The sequence below is a fragment of the Rhinolophus ferrumequinum genome, chromosome 21, assembly GCF_004115265.2.
Source record: "Rhinolophus ferrumequinum isolate MPI-CBG mRhiFer1 chromosome 21, mRhiFer1_v1.p, whole genome shotgun sequence".
NCBI lineage: Eukaryota > Metazoa > Chordata > Mammalia > Chiroptera > Rhinolophidae > Rhinolophus > Rhinolophus ferrumequinum.
The window spans coordinates 2,144,970-2,164,330 of record NC_046304.1 but is presented as its reverse complement, the minus strand read 5'-3'; the positions used below and the strand labels follow the sequence as shown (position 1 = coordinate 2,164,330).

Below are 19,361 nucleotides of genomic sequence, written 5' to 3'. Positions count from 1 at the left end.
CCAGTGAGCTGCGCCTCTACAACTAGATTGAAGACAATGAGCTGCCAGAGGGGCGGCCGATGGCTCAGTTGGTTAGAATGCAAACTCTCAACAACAAGGTTGCCGGTTCAATTCCCGCATGGGATGGTGGGCTGTGCCTCCTGCAACTAAAGACTGAAAACTGCAACTGGACTTAGAGCTGAGCTGCACCCTCCACAACTAGATTGAAGGACAATGACCTGGAGCTGATGGGCCCTGGAGAAACACTGTTACCCAATAGTCCCCAATAAAATTAAAAAAAAAAGTTCATTAAAACAAAAAACCCAAAAAACCACAAACGTCCAGAAGAGGCAAATCCATGAAGACAGAAAGCAGACTCCCCAGGAGTTGGGGAGGTGGGTGTGGGGACTGACTCCGGATGGTATGGGGCTTCGTGTGGGGTGAGGGGATAGAGAAAAGGCACTGGTTGCACATCATTGTGACTGTACGAAATGCCAGTGAAAGGTTCACTTTAAAATGGTTAATTTTATGTTACGTGAATGTCACCTAAAAAATAATTTTTTTTTTTGGAGACACATACAAGAGATTGAACCCAACTGCACCCTGACAGATCCAAGCTTAACTCCTCACACCCACTCAGTACAGACACAGCCACCTACCAAGGAGTGGGACAGAAATGCTTGTTGCTGTAAGAAACAATATGGGAACGCTGCACCGCCTGTGGGCCCTATGCAAGGCTCCCTCCGTGCTCACTCCACTCCAGCCCCGATGTTCTGTTCTCCTGCCTGGTCCCTGAACCCAAGGAGCACCATCCACCCTTGGCCTCTCCCTTGGCTCCCCAGCTCACATATCCTCCTGGCTCCTCCCTGATTCCATGCAGGTCCCTCCGTAGATGTCCCCTTGCCTCTCACATGTTCTAGGGCCACTTATTCAGGAGTCTGTGCTCAGTTACCTATTGACATGTGAGGGCAAGGATTCATTTTTGTCTCCAAGACTATTTTTTAGAGCAGTTTTAGGTTTACAACAAAATTGAGGGGCAGGTACAGAGATGTCCCACATACCTCCTGATGCCACACACACACACCCTCCCCTATTATCAGTGTCACTCACCAGAGAGGGACATTTATTACAGTCTGTGAAACCATATTGACATATCATCATCACCCAAAGTCCAGAGTTTACATTAGGGTTCACTCTTGGGGCTGTACTTTCTATGGGTTTGGACAATGTATAATGACTTGTAACCACCATGACAGTATCATACAGAGTACTTTCACTGCCCTCAAAACCCTCTGTGCTCTGCCTATTCATCTCCCCTTTTCCACCACCGGCAACCACTGATCTTTTCACTGTCTGTCCATAGTTTTGCCTTTTCCAGAATGTCATATAGTTGGAATCATATATGTGTAGCCTTTTCACATTGGCTTCTTTCATACAATGATTTGAATTTAAGGTTCCTCCATGTCTTTTCATGGCTTGATAGTTCAGGTCTTTTTATTGCTGAATAACAGTCCACTGTCTGGATGGACCGGTTCATTCACTCATTCATGCATTCACCTACTGGGGACATCTGAGTTGCTTCCAAGTTTTGTCAACTATGAATAAAAGATGCTATAAACATCTGTGTGAACATAAGTTTTCAGCTTCTTTGGGTAAATACCAAGGAATATGATTGATGGGTGGTAATAATATGTTTAGTTTTGTAAGAAACTCCAAACTGTCTTCCAAAATGGCTGCACCATTCTGCATCCCCACCAGCAAGTTCCTGTTGCTCCACAACCTCAGCTGCATTTGCTTATATCAGTACTCCGGATTTTGGCCATTCTAATAGGTGTATAGTGGTATCTCCTTTAACTTTTCTTTTCTTTCCTTAATGATATATAGCGTGGAGCACCTTTTCATGCTTACTTACCATCTGTGCATCTTCTTTGCTAAGGTATCTGTTCAGGTCTTTGGCCCATTTTTTATAATCAGGCCATTTGTTCCCTATTGTTTGAGTTTTAAGAGTTCTTTGTGTATTTTGAATAACAGCCCTTTATCAGATGTGTCTTTTGCAAATATTGTCTCCCAGTCTGTGGCTTCTCATTCTCTTGACAATGACTTTCACAGAGCAGAAGTGTTTAATTTTTAAAAAGTCCAACTTATCAATTATTTCTTTCATGGATTGTGCCTTGGTATTCTGTCTAAAAAGTCATTGCTATGCTCAAGGTCATCTACGTTTTTTCCTATGTCATCTTCCAGAAGTTTGATAGTTTTGCATTTTACAGTTAGGTCTGTGATCCATTTGAGGAAATTTTTGTGAAGAGTGTAACGTCTGTGTCTAGATTCATTTTTTTGCATGTGGACGTACAGTTGTTCCTGGACTACTTGTTGAAAAAACTATCTTTGCTTCATTGTATTGCCTTGTTCCTTTGCCAAAGATCCACAGATCCGTTGACTATATTTATGTAGACCTATTTCTGCACTCTATTCTTTTGCCAGGACCACGTTGTCTTGATTCCTGTAACATTACAGTGAGTCAGGTACTATCAGTCTTCCAACTTTGTTCTTCTCCTTCAATACCGTGTTGGCTGTCCTGTGTCTTTTGCCTCTCTATGAACTTCAGAATCCGTTTACTGATATCCACGCCAAAGCTCAATAGGATTTTCATTAGGGCTGCATTACACCTGTAGATCAAGTTGGGAAGAACTGACGTCCTGACAATATTGAGTCTTCCTATCTATGAACATGGAATATCTCTCCATTTATTCTATTTATTTAGTGTTGTTTTTTTTTTATTTTTATTTCCTTCATCAGACTGTTGTAGTTTTCCTCATATAGGCCTTGCACATATTTTGTTACACTTATACCTAAGTAATTCATTTTGGGAGGACACATGTAAATAGTATTATTTTTAATCTCAAATTCTATTTGTTCATTGATAGTATATAGGAAAGCAATTGACTTTTGTGTATTAACCTGGTATCCTGCAACCTTGCTAAAATAGCTTATTTGTTCCAAGAATTTTTTTCTTGGGGGGGGTCAATTCTTTCAGATTTTCTACATAGATAATCATGTCACCTATAAAGAAACACAATTTTATATCTTCCTTCCTAATATGTATACCTTTTATTTCCTTTCCTTAACTGCATTGTGAAGGACTTCCAGTACAATGCTGAAAAGGAGTGGTGTGATGGGACATCCTTGCCTACTTCCTGATCTTTGTGGGGAAGCTTTGAGTTTTTCACTATTAATTATGATGTTAGCTGTAGGTTTTTTGTTGATGTTCTTTATCAAGTTGGGAAAGTTCCCCTCTATTCCTACTTTGCTGAGAGTTTTTAATCACTAATGTGTGTTGGTAGGACTTTGTTTTGTCCCCTGGAATGTCCTGGTGCTCAGAGAAAGTGCAGGGTTTTACCAATCACCTTAGGAAGAAACAGGTACAGGGTGTAGAGGAGGGTCCAGTTGAGAGAGGGAGACTTGCCACAGCGATGCTCTTGGGTAGGCAAGAGGCGTGGGATCCCAGGACAGAAAGCAGGGATAACAGTCTATCCACAGGAAAGGGAGAAAGGCACGGTGAGGGGCGCAGGTGTAAGGGCGTTGGGTAGCTGTGGTGGGACCAAGTGGAAGTTCTCTTCTTTGATTTTCTCTGTGACAGAGGAGGCCACACTGTTGGCTGAGAATCTAGAACCTTGGAATGGAAGGTGGGGCCCTACCTTCAGAGGCAGGTTCTGGAATGGAGAGAAAGGGGGTGGTTCTGGGACCAGCACCCCAAGCTCGGAAGCCTGACCTGGAGTAAAAGGGATCTATAAGGCCAACTGGCAGAGGGCTGAGCAGCAGAGTGCTGTGACTCGACTCAGGGGTCCTTTAACTCTTTCCCTGTGTGTCTAGGAGGGCTAGGGTGGGCTCATGAGGCAAGTGGCAAGGAACTTCTCTGCCCTAGCACCTGCCTAAGGTCGCAGGGGTGGCTCTGCAGGGCTCTCTACAGTTTCTGCTGGCTGGACACTCACCCTGGGAGGCACTGGTGCCACAGCAGCCTCCCATCAGGTCAGGTTCCAGAGCCCTCTCCCTTGGGTGCTTTCTCTGCTCTGCCACCTCCAGCATCCTGCTCTCTTCAGAGACCTCTACTCAGGCCACATGGATTCTTCTACTTTGGATCCAAAGTTAAAAGCATAAGTGCATGAATAAATCAGTGATCAACAGTTCCATTCTTTCCCCAAACAGCAAAGCCAGTGCCATTACATCCTGGGGCATCAGACAATATTTATGGACAGGTTCGTGGACAGCCTGACACACCTGCTGCCACATCCACAGAAGCACAGAACTCAGTCATGGGAACGTGGGGGCTCTTAGGACATGGGGCAGATGGGGAGACATGAGCTCCATCTCTAAGAAATGGACAAAGGGGGCAGGATCCCTATCCTGAGAGCTTTAGCAAGACCTTAGCTAAAATCTTCCCTCTGCATGAGCCTTCCAGCATACAGTAGGTGCTCAAGCAAAGGTCTGTCTTTCTAGCCTAGTCTTGTGAGGGTAAGAATGAAGGAGAGTGAACCAGACCCATGTTCTGGCAGAGGGAATGGAGGGCTGCAGGCCATTCAGGTGAGCATCAGCTCTGCCAGTCCCTCCCCATTTGAGGGCCTCGGAGCCCTCTGTCATTGAGAATTTGGAAATAGTTCTTGCGCCTGGCACACACAATCACAGCTTAAATGGAGTAGATAGCTCCATTTCTCAGAGTAGAGAAGTGAGGCTGAGAGCGGTAAAGCAGCTTGCTTCGAGTCACACAGCAAATAGAGAGGGACATTTAAAGCCAGGCCAACCTGGCTCATGCCCAACACTGCAACTCCAAGACAGAGATGTTTCAAAGACATCTCTGGATCCTCAGCGCAGGACATCTCCACCTCCCCTGAAGGGAGAGTCCAGCAGGGCCCATGGCATTCTTTTTTTTTTAAATTATAATTTATTTTTTTAAAGTATAATTTATGGTTAGTAAAATTACACAGGTTTCAAGTGTACAATTCTGTAATACATCATCTATATATCACATTGTGTGTTCACTGCCCAGAGTTAGTTCTCCTTCCATCACCATATATTTGACCCCATTTACCCTCATCTACCACCTCCCTCCCCGCTCTGGTAACTGAAATAGTGCCATTTGTGAAAAAAATGAATGGATCTTGAGATTATTATGCTAAGTGAAATAAATCACACAGAAAAAGTCGAGAACCATATGATTTCACTGATATGTGGGATATAAAACGGAAAGCAACAAAAGAACAAGACAAATAAATAAACAAAAAACTCATGGCATTCTTAAAAGACTTCGTGCCTTTGGAGAGAAACTCAGGCCCATTCATGAGGCTTCTCAGTCAGGCCAGGGCATGACAGCATCACAGTTCCCAGGGATGCTACTGCTCAAAGGCGGTTTGGCCTCCTGCCTCCTTCAGTGGCCTCTTCTCTCAAGCCCTGCTCCCCACACGGTCAGGATGTTTTGAGAATTAAATGAGATGATGTTTGGAAAATCACTGAGCACAGCACCTGGCACCAGAAAGCACCGGATAAACAGTCATTTTCATTATTATTTTTGAGTGCCAAGTCTTAGCAAAATGTCACGCCATTTCCAGAGAAAGGCACCTGGTGACACCATGGGCAGCTGAATTCACCACCAGGGTATGTATTTTGCTGAAGCCCCCAAAATATTCTGATGGCTGTCAGGAGCCACGGGAGGGGGCCAAGGATACCCAGGCTCCTCAGGCCACACAGCATCAGGCCAGGGCATGACTGGTTCATCAATGCACCAGCCATCTGCAGAGGGACATTGCCTGGCAGCCCAGGGAGGAGGCCGGGGCGGGGAGGCTAGCAGGACTGAAACCCAGCTCCCTCCCTCCAACAACAAAAAGCTTTCAGGGAAACCCAGACACCTGAGGAGCCTATCGTCAGCCTGGGCTGCTAAAATAGAATGTTTTCCTTAAAGAAGAAAAAGTCAAGGTACAGGGCAGCATATTCAGCTTGATCATGTATAATAGGTTGAATAATAGCCCTCCAAACATTATCCACCTGGAACCTGTGAATGTGACTTTATTTACTGTATTTTGCTGTGTATAATGAGCACTTTTGTGGCCCAAATTTGTGAGGGAAAAATAAGGATGCGCATTATACATGGGTAGTACCAATTCTGTATCTATATAAATGTTTTTAATTCTTTTATTTATGCTTATGAGTTATAAGTGTGACCCTAGAAATCAATAATGTTATCTGTATACAACACAATACCCTGGAATATGATGATCAGTTTTGTTGAACTTACGACAAACTTGCAACAACGAAGAGTTCTTGGGCTTTATGATGCGTAAATATCGTAAATTTGTTAACAGGTACATAAAATTTCTTGTACCTTGTATCTGTTCATGTGTTTTGTAATTATTTGTGTGGGGACAGAGCTAGGAGTGCAGTTTGCAGGCTCTCGCCCTCATGTGGAAAGGTGCTCACTTGGGTAGTAAATGGCCATCAACTGTGATTGCATGGCCATCAGCTGTGGCTAGTTGGCCATCAGCTGTAACCAGTGAGCCATTGGCCACTAATACAACCGCTGTGGCTACGCTAGCAGAAAATGGGGGCTAGCAAGAGGATGGGGGCTGGCAAGCGTGGATTGCAGTTAGCATGGCAAAGTGTGGCGTGGTGGTGTGGTGTCCTGGTGTGGCAGAGTGGGGATTACGGATTGCAGAGAGGAGGATTACAGTTAGCAAGTGAGGTTGGTTGGTAGAGACAAGTGGACGGCAAGTTGCGGATCGTGTGGCTCCTGCCTCCTGTGTCTCCAACCCAGCCGCCAGCGAGACTGTAGTGGTGTGACTCCCCTATCTATGGCTCCGTGGGTGTTCCTTTTTGGCCTCACCATGTCCTGCGTTCTTATGTGGGGAGCGGGACTAGAGACCCCGCCTGTCATCCCGCATGACAATTTGTTACATAAAATTTCTTGTAAAATTTCTTATGTTAAAAATAAATGCTAAAATTCCTTTATAATAAAAAAACAAGTACCTCAATGTAAACAAATAAAAATTTGAATTAAAAAATTAAAATGAAAGATTTTTTTCCCCCTGAAAGTTTGGACCGAAAACGTGGGTGCACATTATACACAGCAAGATAGGGTAGATAAAGAGTTTTTGCAGATATAATTAACTTAAGGATCTGCAGATGAGATCATTCTGGATTAGGATGGGCCCCAAATCCAATGACAAATGTCTCTAGAAGAGAAGAGGGATTGGGAAGAACACACTGTTCCCCAATAAAGCCCTGTAAAAACACACTGTTCCCCATAAAGTCCTGTTTCCCTTCCCCAATAAAATCTTAAAGAAAAGAGAGAGACAAGAGGGAGACACAAAGGGAGAAGCAGCCTATGTGAAGACAGAGACAGAGATTAGAAGGATGTGTCTACAAGCCAAGGAACCCCAAGGATTACCAGCAGCCACTGAGGCCAAGAGAAAGGCATGGAACAATTCTCCCTCAGAGTCTCCAGTAGGAAGCAACCTTGCCGACATCTTGATTTCAGATGTCTGGCCTCCAGAATTGGGAAATAATACATCGGTACTGTTTTGAGCCATCCAGTTTGTGGTTATTTATTATGGCATACACGGGAAACTAATACATGGCCCAATTTGCTCCTTACTGTCCTGCCTCTGTTTCCTGTCTGGACCTAACTGATTGTCCCTCCAGAATGCTGGCCCAGTGCTTCTTCCACCCCCTAGACTAAATGTCAAGGATATGGATTCATTCAACCCATTTTCCCAGGAGTTCCCATTTCACAGATGAGGAAACTGAGACCACAGGCTCATCAGGTCACAGTTCCCAGGGGTGCTACTCCCCAACCACACCCCATCCACCTGCCCTTGATCTGTGGCAGAATAAGTGGAGAACCCCTGGTGCCCACCCAGCTGCAGCTGGTCCTGAGGCCGCCAAAAGGGCAGCTGGGTCAGGACAGGGCCCAGAGCCAGGTCACCTGGCCCTGGAGTTCCAGGGCCATGGCATCTGCTGTAGGATCACGGCCAGGTCCCAAGGCTGCCTCTGAGGCTATGGCTGGCAGGGCCAGCAGAGGAAAGAAAGAGGGCAGCCAGGGTCTATTCCATTATTCAGCACCCAAGGAGGGGCTGGGCCACTCTGTGGCTGCCCCAGGGACTTCCGAGGGCACCCCCTCCATTGGTTCTGAAGGCTCCCAGGGCCCGGGACAGGGGGGTCTGGCTGCCCCAGCCGCACAGGTGCTGCCGACAGCTTGAGGCCCAGCAGGCCAAGGTGATGGACATGGCCGAGCCTCCAGCACACAAGGCAGAGGGTGGGGGAGCAGGGAGAGAGGAAGCTTCCTGCCCTGCCCTGCCCGCAGAGCCAAAACCAAATGGCAATGAAAAAATGGATACTCAGATGGGAGCCTGGTGTTAATGCCCATTTCACAAATGGGGAAACTGAGGCTCGGGGAGGAAGAGCACCAGGGCTGATTAACATCTCTCTCGGACTTAGTCGATCAGATCCTTTCAAACAGGGGCCCTGGGTGGAGCAAAGCAGGGACTATCCTTCTGATTTGGCACAAACCAGGTTACAGGAATGACAGGGTGGTGGGCACCTGAGATGGAGAAGCTCAGAGATGAATCAGAGGTGACCAGTTCCCCCAAACAGAGGCCTTCTCCCCATCTGAGCAAGTAATGGAGACGAGCGCCTTCGTGGCAGCCCCTATTTGTCTACACTGCGCTGAGTGGCAGATGTATTGGCTTAGTGGTCCCTGAGGCCCAGAAAGAGTGGGATTGCTCCAGGGTCAGGGAGCTTGACTGCAGCAGGGTGACTACCCATTAAGGGGATGGGCTGCGGGCTGTGCTATTGGGGAGATTAAGAAACTGTAGATTCCAGGCAGCTAAATGGCTCAGTTGGTTAGAGTGCGAGCTCTGAACAACAGAGTTGCCAGTTTGATTCCCACATGGGCCAGTGAGCTGCGCCCTCCACAACTAGATTGAAGGCAACAAGCTGCTGCTGAGCTGCTGGTGGGGCGGCCGGATGGCTCAGCTGGTTAGAGTGCGAGCTCTCAACAACAAGGTTGCCGGTTCAATTCCTGCATGGGATAGTGGGCTGTGCCCCCTGCAACTAAGATTGAAAACCGCGACTGGACTTGGAGCTGAGCTGCGCTCAACTGGATTGAATGAAAATGACTTGGAGCTGATGGGTCCTGGAGAGGCACACTGTTCCCCAATATTCCCCAATTTAAAAAAAATGTAGATTCCTAGGCTCTATCCCAGACTGTCCAAACCAGAATTTCCGGGAATGAGGACAAGAGATCTGGATTGTGCACATCAGGGGTCTGAGGAAGGAAGTACCCTGGCAACAATTCAGCGCCTCTCCAGGGGCTACGATAAACCGATTCCGCAATTCCAGGTTCTCTGTCTCAAACCTGTGCACTCTGGTGGCTCTGTTCATTCAAAGGCTCTATGGCTGAAAGTCTATGAACTGGAGATTCTATGGTGCCCACCAAAGGAGAAAGGATGAAGTCCCTAGGTCCAGACTGCTGGGGCACCAACGGGGACAGCACGTATGGAGTGATCCCATGGGGGGAAAAGCAGAAAAAAAGAAAGGCAGAGAGGAGAAAGGGAGCTATAGATGTTGGCATGTTTACATCGCTACATTCACATGTTTGCATAAGCAGTCAATCCAGAAGTTTCTCTAATGAGGGGCACTTCAAGAACATAAAACTTTGGGGTGGGAGTGAAGTGGATACAGGTTTTGAGAAAGAGAAATTCACTTTCCACCCTTACAATTGTTTAATGGCTTGCCATGAACATGTAACATTCATAATTAAAAATTGTAATAATTAACAAAAGAATATGACAAAGTCTGTACTTCCTTATGAATTTGTTCACTTGTTTCTTTCCTCCTCCCCACCTACCTAGACGTGAGCCCCTAGCTCTGGCAAGGCGCACAGCACATGTGCTCAGAAGCTAATTGTTGAAAGCATGAAGGACAAGTGAGACCTCTCTGAGAAGCTAGGGGAGAAGCTGGCAAGACAAGAGATTCCCAGGGGCTGGTCCCGAGGGGGGTGTGTAAGGGGGTTTCCCAGGCCGTGTTCACACCCTGCTTCCACAAATCCCATTTTTGGGCCCCCCACCTGCCCCGGAATCCCAGCACCCTCAAAAGCCTCAGGAATCCAACTGCCTCTGCCCTCCATGTGACCCAGCCAGGCCCCACACACTGGGTCTTGCCAAGTTCCAGTCCTGGGAAGGGATGGGGCCAGCCTCCTGCGGCCCTCCTTAGTCCTCCTTGAACCCCCACAGGCCTGGCCTTGGCTTGGAACCAAGAGCCCAGAGTCATAGAGTCAGGGGTTGGGTGGGGGTGTAGCACAGCAGCTACCACCCAGAACACCAGCTGCTGGCAGCGATTAATTTTTGGTTTAAGTGCTGGAGAATTGCAGGGCTGGAGCAACCAGCTCAGGGGGCTCCGGCTGCAGCTGGAAGGAGAGGAGGTGGGCAGGGGGTGGGAGCCATACAACCCCCACCTCCAACATTTCCTGCCCTTGGTCTTTCAGTCTTTCTATCTCACACACACACACACACACACACACACACAGGCCAGCACCTCCCCATCTCCACAGGCTCCTTCCTCCAAGTCCCAGCTTCCTAAGTAGTCTCCAAAGAGTTTCTGGCAGGCTTTGAGGGAGCAGAGGGTCTCCTCTGCTGCCCGTCACCTTGCTTCTAAGGAGTTGTGCCACCTCTGGCTGTGACTGTTCCTCTCTGGGCCTCAAGCTGCCCACTCCCACAGTGAGATATTCATGTTGTACCCTCCCCCTACCACACCCCCTTGCAGGGTGGGGACAGGTCAAAGGCTGGCAATAGCCATGGGTGAGTTGGACATGATTCTGGTTCTTGTTAAGACCCGGTCCCTTTTCTGCCCCAGAGGTGAGCCTCAAGAGACAGTGCCCTGCCCGGGGTGCATCCACCAGAGAGGCCCAACCAGCACCTGGTGGAGCCCAACAGCCCTGGCCAGGGCCCAGCCTCTTGGAACCTGTCTGCTCAAGTAAGCCCCGACTTTTCACAGGCGACAGGAAGATCAGGAGAGAACGGAAGGGGGAAGCATGTAGGTTCTTTTTAAAGTGGGAAGTTGCTATTGTTAAAAATGGCAAATGTTAAAAAAAAAATTAATCTGGGTGCTATGTTCAAAAAGAGAGTGGGCGGGGTGGGGGGAAACACATTGACACACAACACAAATAGCCAATGGACACCTGAAAATGCTTAATTGGCAAGAAGTGGGGAAACTGAGCCCTGGGCCACCCCAGCCCCCAGGGTGGGAGGCAGATGAGAGCTGAGAGGCGCAAATCCCTGTGCCTTAGTTTGCTCAGATCTGCAATGGGAACAGCTTCTGACACTCAAAGGGATGTGGTGGGTACATTCTAAGCTGGAGGTAAGCCAAGTGCCAGGGACACAGCAGGTTCAGAGCTTGAAGCAGGCGAAGTCACAGAAAAAACTCAACACAGAGTAGGGGCCTTAAATAATGCCAACTTGCTCCCCGTGACACAGGCAGATGGCAGGCCAAGAGCCCAGAGCAAAGGTCTGAGTGCCAGCCCCGACAAGCTCTATGATTCTGGGACAGTGATGTCACCTCTCTGAGGCTCAGTCTTCTCATCTGCAGAATGGGACAATAATTCTGGCAACTGAGCACTCACTGTGTGTTGGGCACCATGTATGGAAACTGAGCACCTGTATACACTGGGCGCTGCTGTGGCACTGTGGCCATAGCTATGAGCAAACCAGACCAAAACCCCTACACGCAGGAAGCTTATGTTCCAGGGGGAACAGGCAGTAAACAAGATAAGCAAATAAAGCATAACATGGCAGGTGGCATGAAGTTCGACAGAGGAATAAAGCAGGAGAGGGATAAAGCATCACTTTGTTATGCAGGAAAGCCAGCAGAAGCCTCATGGAGAAGGTGGCATTTGGGTAGGACCTGAAGGTGGCGAGGGAGGGGGCTGTGTGGAGATCTGGGAGAGAATGCTCCAGGCAAAGGGAGCAGCAAGTGCAAAGGCCCTGGGGCAGGAGCAGGCCTGGTGTGTTTCGAGCACAGTAAGGAGGGAGGTGAGGGGTGGCCTGAGGGGAAGGAAAGAGTGGTGGGAGTGAGGGCAGTAACGAGGACAAGCTGTACGGAGCTTTGTGGACCGACCGCAGTGAGGAGTGTGCTTTTTATTCTGTGTGACAGGGGAACCGAGGGAAGGTCCCGAGCCGAGGGGTGTCCCGAGACTAAAACACCCAGAGTGTTAGTCAAGCTCATTTGGTGCTTAAGCGACCGCGGCTGGATCTTTAATTTTTGCTCCCTGACCCCTGTCCAAGCCTGAGTCCTCCAGAAAGGCCCAGATCACTGGTGAGCAGAGGAGGGAGAGGCTTCAGTTACCAAGGTGGTAGGAGAGCTCTGTCCAGGCTAGTGGGGAGGTGACCCCAGCAGGCTCCAGGAGGCCCCTTCCAGTGACTCTACAGCAGCACTAATCACAGCAGCCCTGCTCCCTGAGGCCACTGAAAAGGGGGCTTCCACTCCTATCTGGCCATGCAAGCAGAACTGTGTCTAGTGCTACAGAAGGCCAACTGGGGGCTGGATCAGAGGTCCCGTAAGTCCCCGCAGCCTCGCACTGCCTCTACAGCTGCCATTTCTGCAGCCAGGCAGGAAGACCTGAGCTGTGGCACATCAGTGGGAGTGGGTGGAGGGAGGGGGTAACGAAGGGGGTATAGCGGACACAGCAGGAGCAGGAGGCCTGCGTTGGAAGCCCTCTTTTGCTGCAGCAAATCACCTACCCTCTGTGGGTCTCAGTTTCTCCACATGTCGAAGGGAAGGCTGGACTGCAATAACGAATTCCCAAGGCTCTGGCATCTCGCTCCTTCCTGGAGCCCCCTATGCACCCCCATTTCTGTTGAGACCCCTTGCCCAGAGGCACACACAGGGGCTCACATTTCTACTCTTCCATCCTGTGTGCTCTCAGCAGTCCCACTTTGCAGATGATAAACTGAAGCCCAAGAGGAGAAGTGACTCAGCCACAGTCACACCACAGGCCTTGCCCAGCCTAGCTGTCTCCTCCCAAATGCTAAGATCCTCGAGGGTAGGAGCCAGATCTCCATTTATTCAACACCAGTTTATTAAGCATGTTCTGTACACCAGACACTGCACCGGGGCCCAGCTGAACACTGGAGTGCCAGGGCCCCACCCTCAGAGCTCACAGCCACCCCAGAGTTCACAATCAGCCACAAATCCTGCCAGCACAGCAAGGCCTCACTGAAGCCGCTGTGGCCAGAGAAAGCAGCCAGACATGCACCCACCTAACATTTTCTGAGCACCTACTGCATCTCAGGCCTCACTAGGTCCCAGGGATACAGCAACCTGGGAGCTGCACCAGGGCCTGCGTAGAACCAGCCTGGGGGTGAGGGGTGTCAGGAGGGAATGCTGTGCCATTCTGGCGGTCCCACAGCCAGCCTGGCACACAGATGCACCTGGCAGGTTATCTGTGGAATGAGGGAAGATAGAGCTGTACCTGGGAGAGTGCCAGGGTTCTGGAACTGAGGGGCACAGGTTCTTGTCCCTCCCAGGGCCTCGAATCTCCCATCTGTACAATGGAGCTAAAGCCACCCTCTGTATTGGCAGACCATTAGGAAATTAAACCAGATGGCAGAACTCTGGGCCCTCAGCCAGTGCCCAGCAAGGACTCCACTCTTGCTCTCAGCCCCAGCTCCTCTGGAAAACCTGCCTGCTTTGGCCAAGCACCCCCCATCCCACCCCAAGGCTCCTCTGAAGCATCCAGCCTCCCTGCCCGGCCCATTGCCCAGTTTTAGGCTGGCTTTCATCTTCAGCCTTTGCTGTCTCCCTATCATGCTGCGAATTCCCCTGGTGCGGCCATTCCTTGGGACTAAGGCCACACACCCACCATACTCCACGTGGCGGACCCAGCTTCCACCCCTCCTACTGCCCACAAGCTGCCTCCCTCCCAGCCTCTCCTCTGTGCCAGCCCGTGGCAGTGCTCCAGTTGCAGGCCCCAGGGGAGGGGCAGGTGTGCCCATGTGTCGTTCACAGCAAAGCCCTGACGGGAACCCAGCAACAAACACCAGCTGCACCTGTCAGAGGGTGGCCCAGCCCAGAGCCAGGCCTGGGAGCAGCAGAACTGAGGGTGGGCATAAGGTGGCCTCTGAGGGGGCACCAGCACCCTTCAACCTTGGGACCAGGCAAGGGCCACAGAAGTTGCCGGGTGTGACGACGTAGTTGCTTCCGCCCTAGAAGTGTGCCAAGACCTCTGGATGCCAGGCTACGGCCCAGGGCATCAGAGGCCTAGTCTGGCCAGAAGAAACTGCCTCCAGGCAGAACCAGTCCCAGTGCTGCAGGGCACTCCTGTCACTGTTATAACTATTGTCATTGCTGTTGTTATTATTTCACTGCCACAGGGCTACCAATGTTACCTTCTCCTGCTTTGAGCGAACTTGAGGAAAGGGGTATCATGGCCCTGGAACAGGAGCCTGGCAGGGCAGAGCTAAGTGGAGGCTTCTGCTCAAAGCCCTGACTTGCTGCGGAGCTTTGGACAAGAGCAGCTCTTCCTCCCAGCACAGCACAGCCCACCGAACATCCCCCAGGAGGCACTCATCTAGAGGGGTTCCCTCCTGAGCTACCTGGAAGCCCTATGGGGGTCTGACCTGGCAGTTGGGCATGGGGGGTTTAGAGAATGGCTGACAAACTCAGGCTCTGTCCCTCCCAAGAGAAGGGCAATTCCCTTCAGGGATGAGGAGGGAGCGCTGCTGTGCCCTCACCTGGAGAGGGGAAAAAGGAGGTGGTCGGGGACTTGCAGTTAGTGTCTGCCGGGTCTGTGTCAACACCCAGTATATAGTGTCCATTGTACACACTCAGTAGTGCTCCAGTGGAGAAGATGGACCTTCTCTGTTGTAAAGCACACTGGAGCCCCCCTTCTTGTCCCCAGGTGCGCTCAAGCAAGCCCCTAGCCCTCTGCACCCTGCTCTCCCTCAGGGGTCCTGGACCCACCTGAAGGGAGCCCTTCTGAAGTCCTCCTCTTGGAACTGCCAAACTGCAGCCCCCTGGCTGGAGGGGAGGGGCCATCAGAAAGCATTAGGGTAGACCTCGCTGAGGAGTCTCTTAGAGTCCCAGCATGGGACGGGGATGCTCTTCTCAGAACAGAAGAGGTAATACTCCACAAAAAGACTATAAGCTTCCTATGGCAGTGCGGGGGGGGGGGCGGGATCTTCTCCCCGACTCTCTCTGGCCACATGGCGGCGGTCCAGGGTCTGGAGCAACCTAGCACAAAGTGAGGCTGGGGTTGGGGCAGGATAGCCTTCCTCTGGCACTTCAAGGAGGGGGTGAGGGGTAGGATGGAGGGCTAATGCCTTCTGGCTTCACATCACTGAGGAGGCAGCTGCTGATTTCAGAGGCATGAGGGCGCCTCTGGGCTCCAGGGAGATGGAGCCTGAGAACCCAGGCTCTGGGATGTGGATCTGGGGGGCAGGAGGTCCCCACCACTTTATTCCAGGCCTCTGGCCTGGGCACATGGAGCAAAGGAGAAAGTAGATATGGTCACAGGTAGCACAGCACTCCAGGATGGGCATGCCCCCTAGGAAACGGGGAGCAAGTGGCCCCAGGTCCCAGCAAGTGCAGACTATAGGGAGGCAGAAGAACCTCCCAGGACTGAAGACCACCTCCAAAGAAACACTTTCCTGTGACCTGCTCCCCTTCCGAACACAGGTTTTAAGGTATTCACATGACTTGTGCACATTCCATCCAAACAGGCAGCACAGACACCCCCTAGGGCCTCAGCTCCCCTTTGAAGCCCCCCCTCCAAAAGCTCCCCACCCCAGTTGCCTTCCAGGGAGCTCTGCCTTCCCCATCCGCCCGCCCTCCCTCCCCCCTCCCCAGGACATCCAGAGACACGAACACGTGGTGGGAGGGACCCGGCCTTGAAACGCCGGGGGGCTTCTTAGCTGCAGGGCCATCCCCTCCGCAGTCAAGGCCCATTTCTAAAAGCAAGAAGCTCGGGCTGGAGTCGTCGGCTCGCTCGCTAGCGGAGAACACCATTTCCAGAATATTTTTACTCCATTAGAGCACAGAAAGTGAGAAACCGAAACGACTCCAAGGACCCGCAGATCTCGGGCCTGGGGGCGGCTGGTAGACGGCACCCTCATCCGCCCCGCACCCTGATTCCGGGATCTCCGGGAAGGTCACGCTTAGGGCTGATGCCGCGCGGGAAAGTGTCTCCCCACGCTCCCTCCCGAGCCCCCTCGTGCAAGTCTGCCAGAAGGGGCCGAAGGAGCCTCAAAGTTTCCCGGAGCGCCCCCAGGACGAAGGTTAGCAACGAGCAAAGTTCCTTGGTGGTGTAGCCGGAGACATGGCAGAGGAAGAAAAAGCTTGCTGTCAGCATTTCCTCCGATGGCTCACCAAGAGAGGAAAAAAACCCCTGAAAACCAGAGGGAAGAAAACCCTCCCGCGCCACCTTCCCTGTTGCTGCACCACCTCATGCTCACTCCGGGCCGGGAGAGGGCCTGCGGGGAGCTGGAGCCGGGCCCGCGGAGTCCGTGCGCCGGGCGGCCGCGCACTTACCTCGGTCAGTCCCCCGGGCGCGGCGCGCTCCGCGTCCTCCGAGCTCCGGGCGGCCGTTCCTGGCCACGGCCGCCGCCGCGCTGGCTGCATCGCCGCCGCCGCCTCAGGGCAACACCCGGGAGCGCTCCATGTTGAGGGGCGCGTTGGTTCCGGGAGCCGATCGCCCCGGTGCAGCCACGGATCGGGGGAGCGCGCCTGGACGGCGCCCCCGGGTGCGGGGCGCTCGGTCCGGCCCGCGCGGCTAGAGTCCGTCCTTCGGTTGGGCTGTGAGCACTGCCGGCGCACCCCCTCCCCCGCCGGCTGTTATCTGATCCCGGGCAGGCCAGGCGCGCTCCCCACGCCCCGGCGCTCCGCGCCGCCCCGCGCCTCCTTGCCGGCTCCGGCCGCACCAGCCCCCTCACCCCTGGCTGCAGTTCCCAAGGAGGCGGTGGCAGCAGCCAGGCCCAGAGAAGGCGGCGAGAGAAGGATGGAGGGCGAGGTGGCGGCGGGAGTCTGAGGCTCGGCTCGCACCCAGCTCCGCGCCCCGCTGCCACCAGAACCCTGCTCCGCAACTCCTCTAACTCTCCGCCGAGAGCACACCCGCCCCGCGCCGCGCGGCTGCTGCCCCCGCCCTCACGGGCGCTGGCCTAGCTATGCGCCTCCCCAGCCCAGGGATGCCCCCCCCCACACACACACACAACCACCAGCCACTTGAGCACTGGCGCGCGACCGCGCGCGACTGCGCGCGCGGCCGCACGAACACACACACACACACACACACACACACACACACAGAAGCATGTCCTCCAGAGACACAAGCACACACAGGTGCATGGAGAGTGCACACACAAGCAAAGGAATCTTGCACACAGCCAGCACACAAGTTCAGGCGTCTGTATCCATATGCGCAAAATGAGTGCCCTGACGTCCATGATGGTTGCAGGTGCACAGGTGCATACATACTCAGAAGTGCACATGCAGGGTAGTATTTGCACATATACACATGTGCACACAGATCTTGGCTTGTACATTCCAACGGGATCCTTTCTCCTTGCACACCAGGCATGCACACTTATATACACACATCATCTCCCCCTCTTTAATAGCATTTTCCCCTCCCATCTTGTGCTCCGTTTGGCTTCTCCCATCTCCTGCTTTCTCCTCTGTGCTCCTCCCCCTGCTCTCCCTCTTTGCAGACCTGACCCCCGTGTGACCCTCTTCTCCTGCCACCCCTGCCTCTGGAGGTTCAGGCGTTTTTCCCAGCCTGTCCCCACAAGCCCTGCCCTCCCAGCTTCCTGGGGCCTATTGTCTGGGTCTCAGATCTCTCAGCCTCCTGCAGGGCCCAGGCCTTTCATCCTGGCAGACAGACCTGCCTAGCTGGGCCTTAGCCCAGGGAGACCCCATTTTATCACCACTCTGACCCCTTGCTCAGCCTTGGGGTCACAGCATTGAACTAAGGAGGCAGGTCTGTGCTTAGAGCACAAGCCTGAAAGGGCTACCAGGCCCCCTCAGCATCCAGTTCCCCCTTTAATGTGAAATATAATTATGTGTCTGCACAGCAGGGAGACTGGCTGCAGGATTCTAACTGAGGAGGATGGCTCTCTGGCCAACGCCCAGATTGCTGGCAGCTCAGACAGAGCTGTCTGCAGGACCTACCAGCCCCAGGCTCCTGCCCCAGGCCCCTGGCCCCAGGCAGCTAGCTAGTAGATGCCACCCGGCCTAGGCCACCCAGAGAGTTCACCGACCTCATGCTGTCTAGGGTTTGAACCCCACCACCTCCACTAACAGGCTGTGGAGGCAGGTAACTTCAGCTATCAAGGCCACACTTTCACATCAAGTGGGGATAGTGAGTGAGATTTCCTACCTCCTAGAGCTGTGAGTGAGGATTCAGTGAGTGCAGAGTCTACCCAGAGTGCCTAGCACAGCTTTGATTGGGGGTGGGGGGTGGGGGAAGCACTCAACACTCGCAAGGCTCTGGGCTAAGGAGCTGGCTAGAATTATTTCACCATCATTATGACCTTCTGGTCACTGGCCCTATTTTATAGGTAAAAAAAGCTGAGACACAGAGAGGGGTCTTCTTGCCTGTCACAGAGCTATTGAAGGGGGAGCCAGGACTTAGAGCCAGGTCTGAACTCCCGAACGAGAGACCTGCCCCCCTGCCAGGGACAGCTACCTAGGGCTGCAGTGGAGAGAAGGGTATCCCAAGAGATTCCAGCCCAACACCCCACGTTGCCCCTGACTGGCATACAGTGTCCTGGTTTCTTCCTCCTCCTTCGAGACCCACCTCCCAGGGGACCAAAAGCTCTCAGGAAACTTTTCCTCCTTCTCCCTCAAAGTGACCAAAGAGGGAAGTGACTCAGCTTCCTACCCTCCCTTGCCCCGTTTTCCAGAACATGGCGTCCCCAGTTCCACCCCAGAAAGAATGGGCCCCAAGACACCCTTCCTGTGACCACCTATCATGGGCCCCCAGCGGAGCAGCTGCATCCCCTCAGCTGGGAGACCAGGTCTTGGCTGGGGAAAGGACAGGAGCCCCTGGGGTACTTCTGTGTCTAGGAGTCTGCCAGCTCTTAGGACGAGCGGGTGGGTCCAGGGCATCTTCAACCCTGAACCCCCTCCACACACAGCCCCCACCCTGCTGCTCACCAAGAGGACCAGTGGAAGGTAAGCCAGATCTTCTCCCTGAGCCCCAGGCCTTCCCTAGAGCCATTATCAGACCCCTTTCACAGAAACAGCAAGTGTCTTGCCCAAGGTCAACCAGCAAAGAACGTCCCTGCAGAGGTTCAGGTCTGACTCCCCAGGCCACTGCCCTTAGGCTCCAACTCCCACCCTCCTGACCC

At 52.4% G+C, this 19,361-nt stretch overlaps 1 protein-coding gene across 2 annotated transcripts in view; it reads right to left on the bottom strand.

Moving 5' to 3' along the window:
* Positions 1–17,096, bottom strand: part of KCNJ12 (potassium inwardly rectifying channel subfamily J member 12) — a 46,186-nt gene extending 29,090 nt beyond the window's left edge. The window contains exon 1 of one of the 2 annotated variants that reach the window (XM_033090836.1): positions 16,546–17,096. The gene's annotated coding sequence lies outside the window, so the exon portion shown is untranslated. The remainder of the gene's footprint in view (positions 1–16,545) is intronic. The other variant, XM_033090835.1, reaches the window with a different exon arrangement.
* Positions 17,097–19,361: the final 2,265 nt, after the last annotated feature.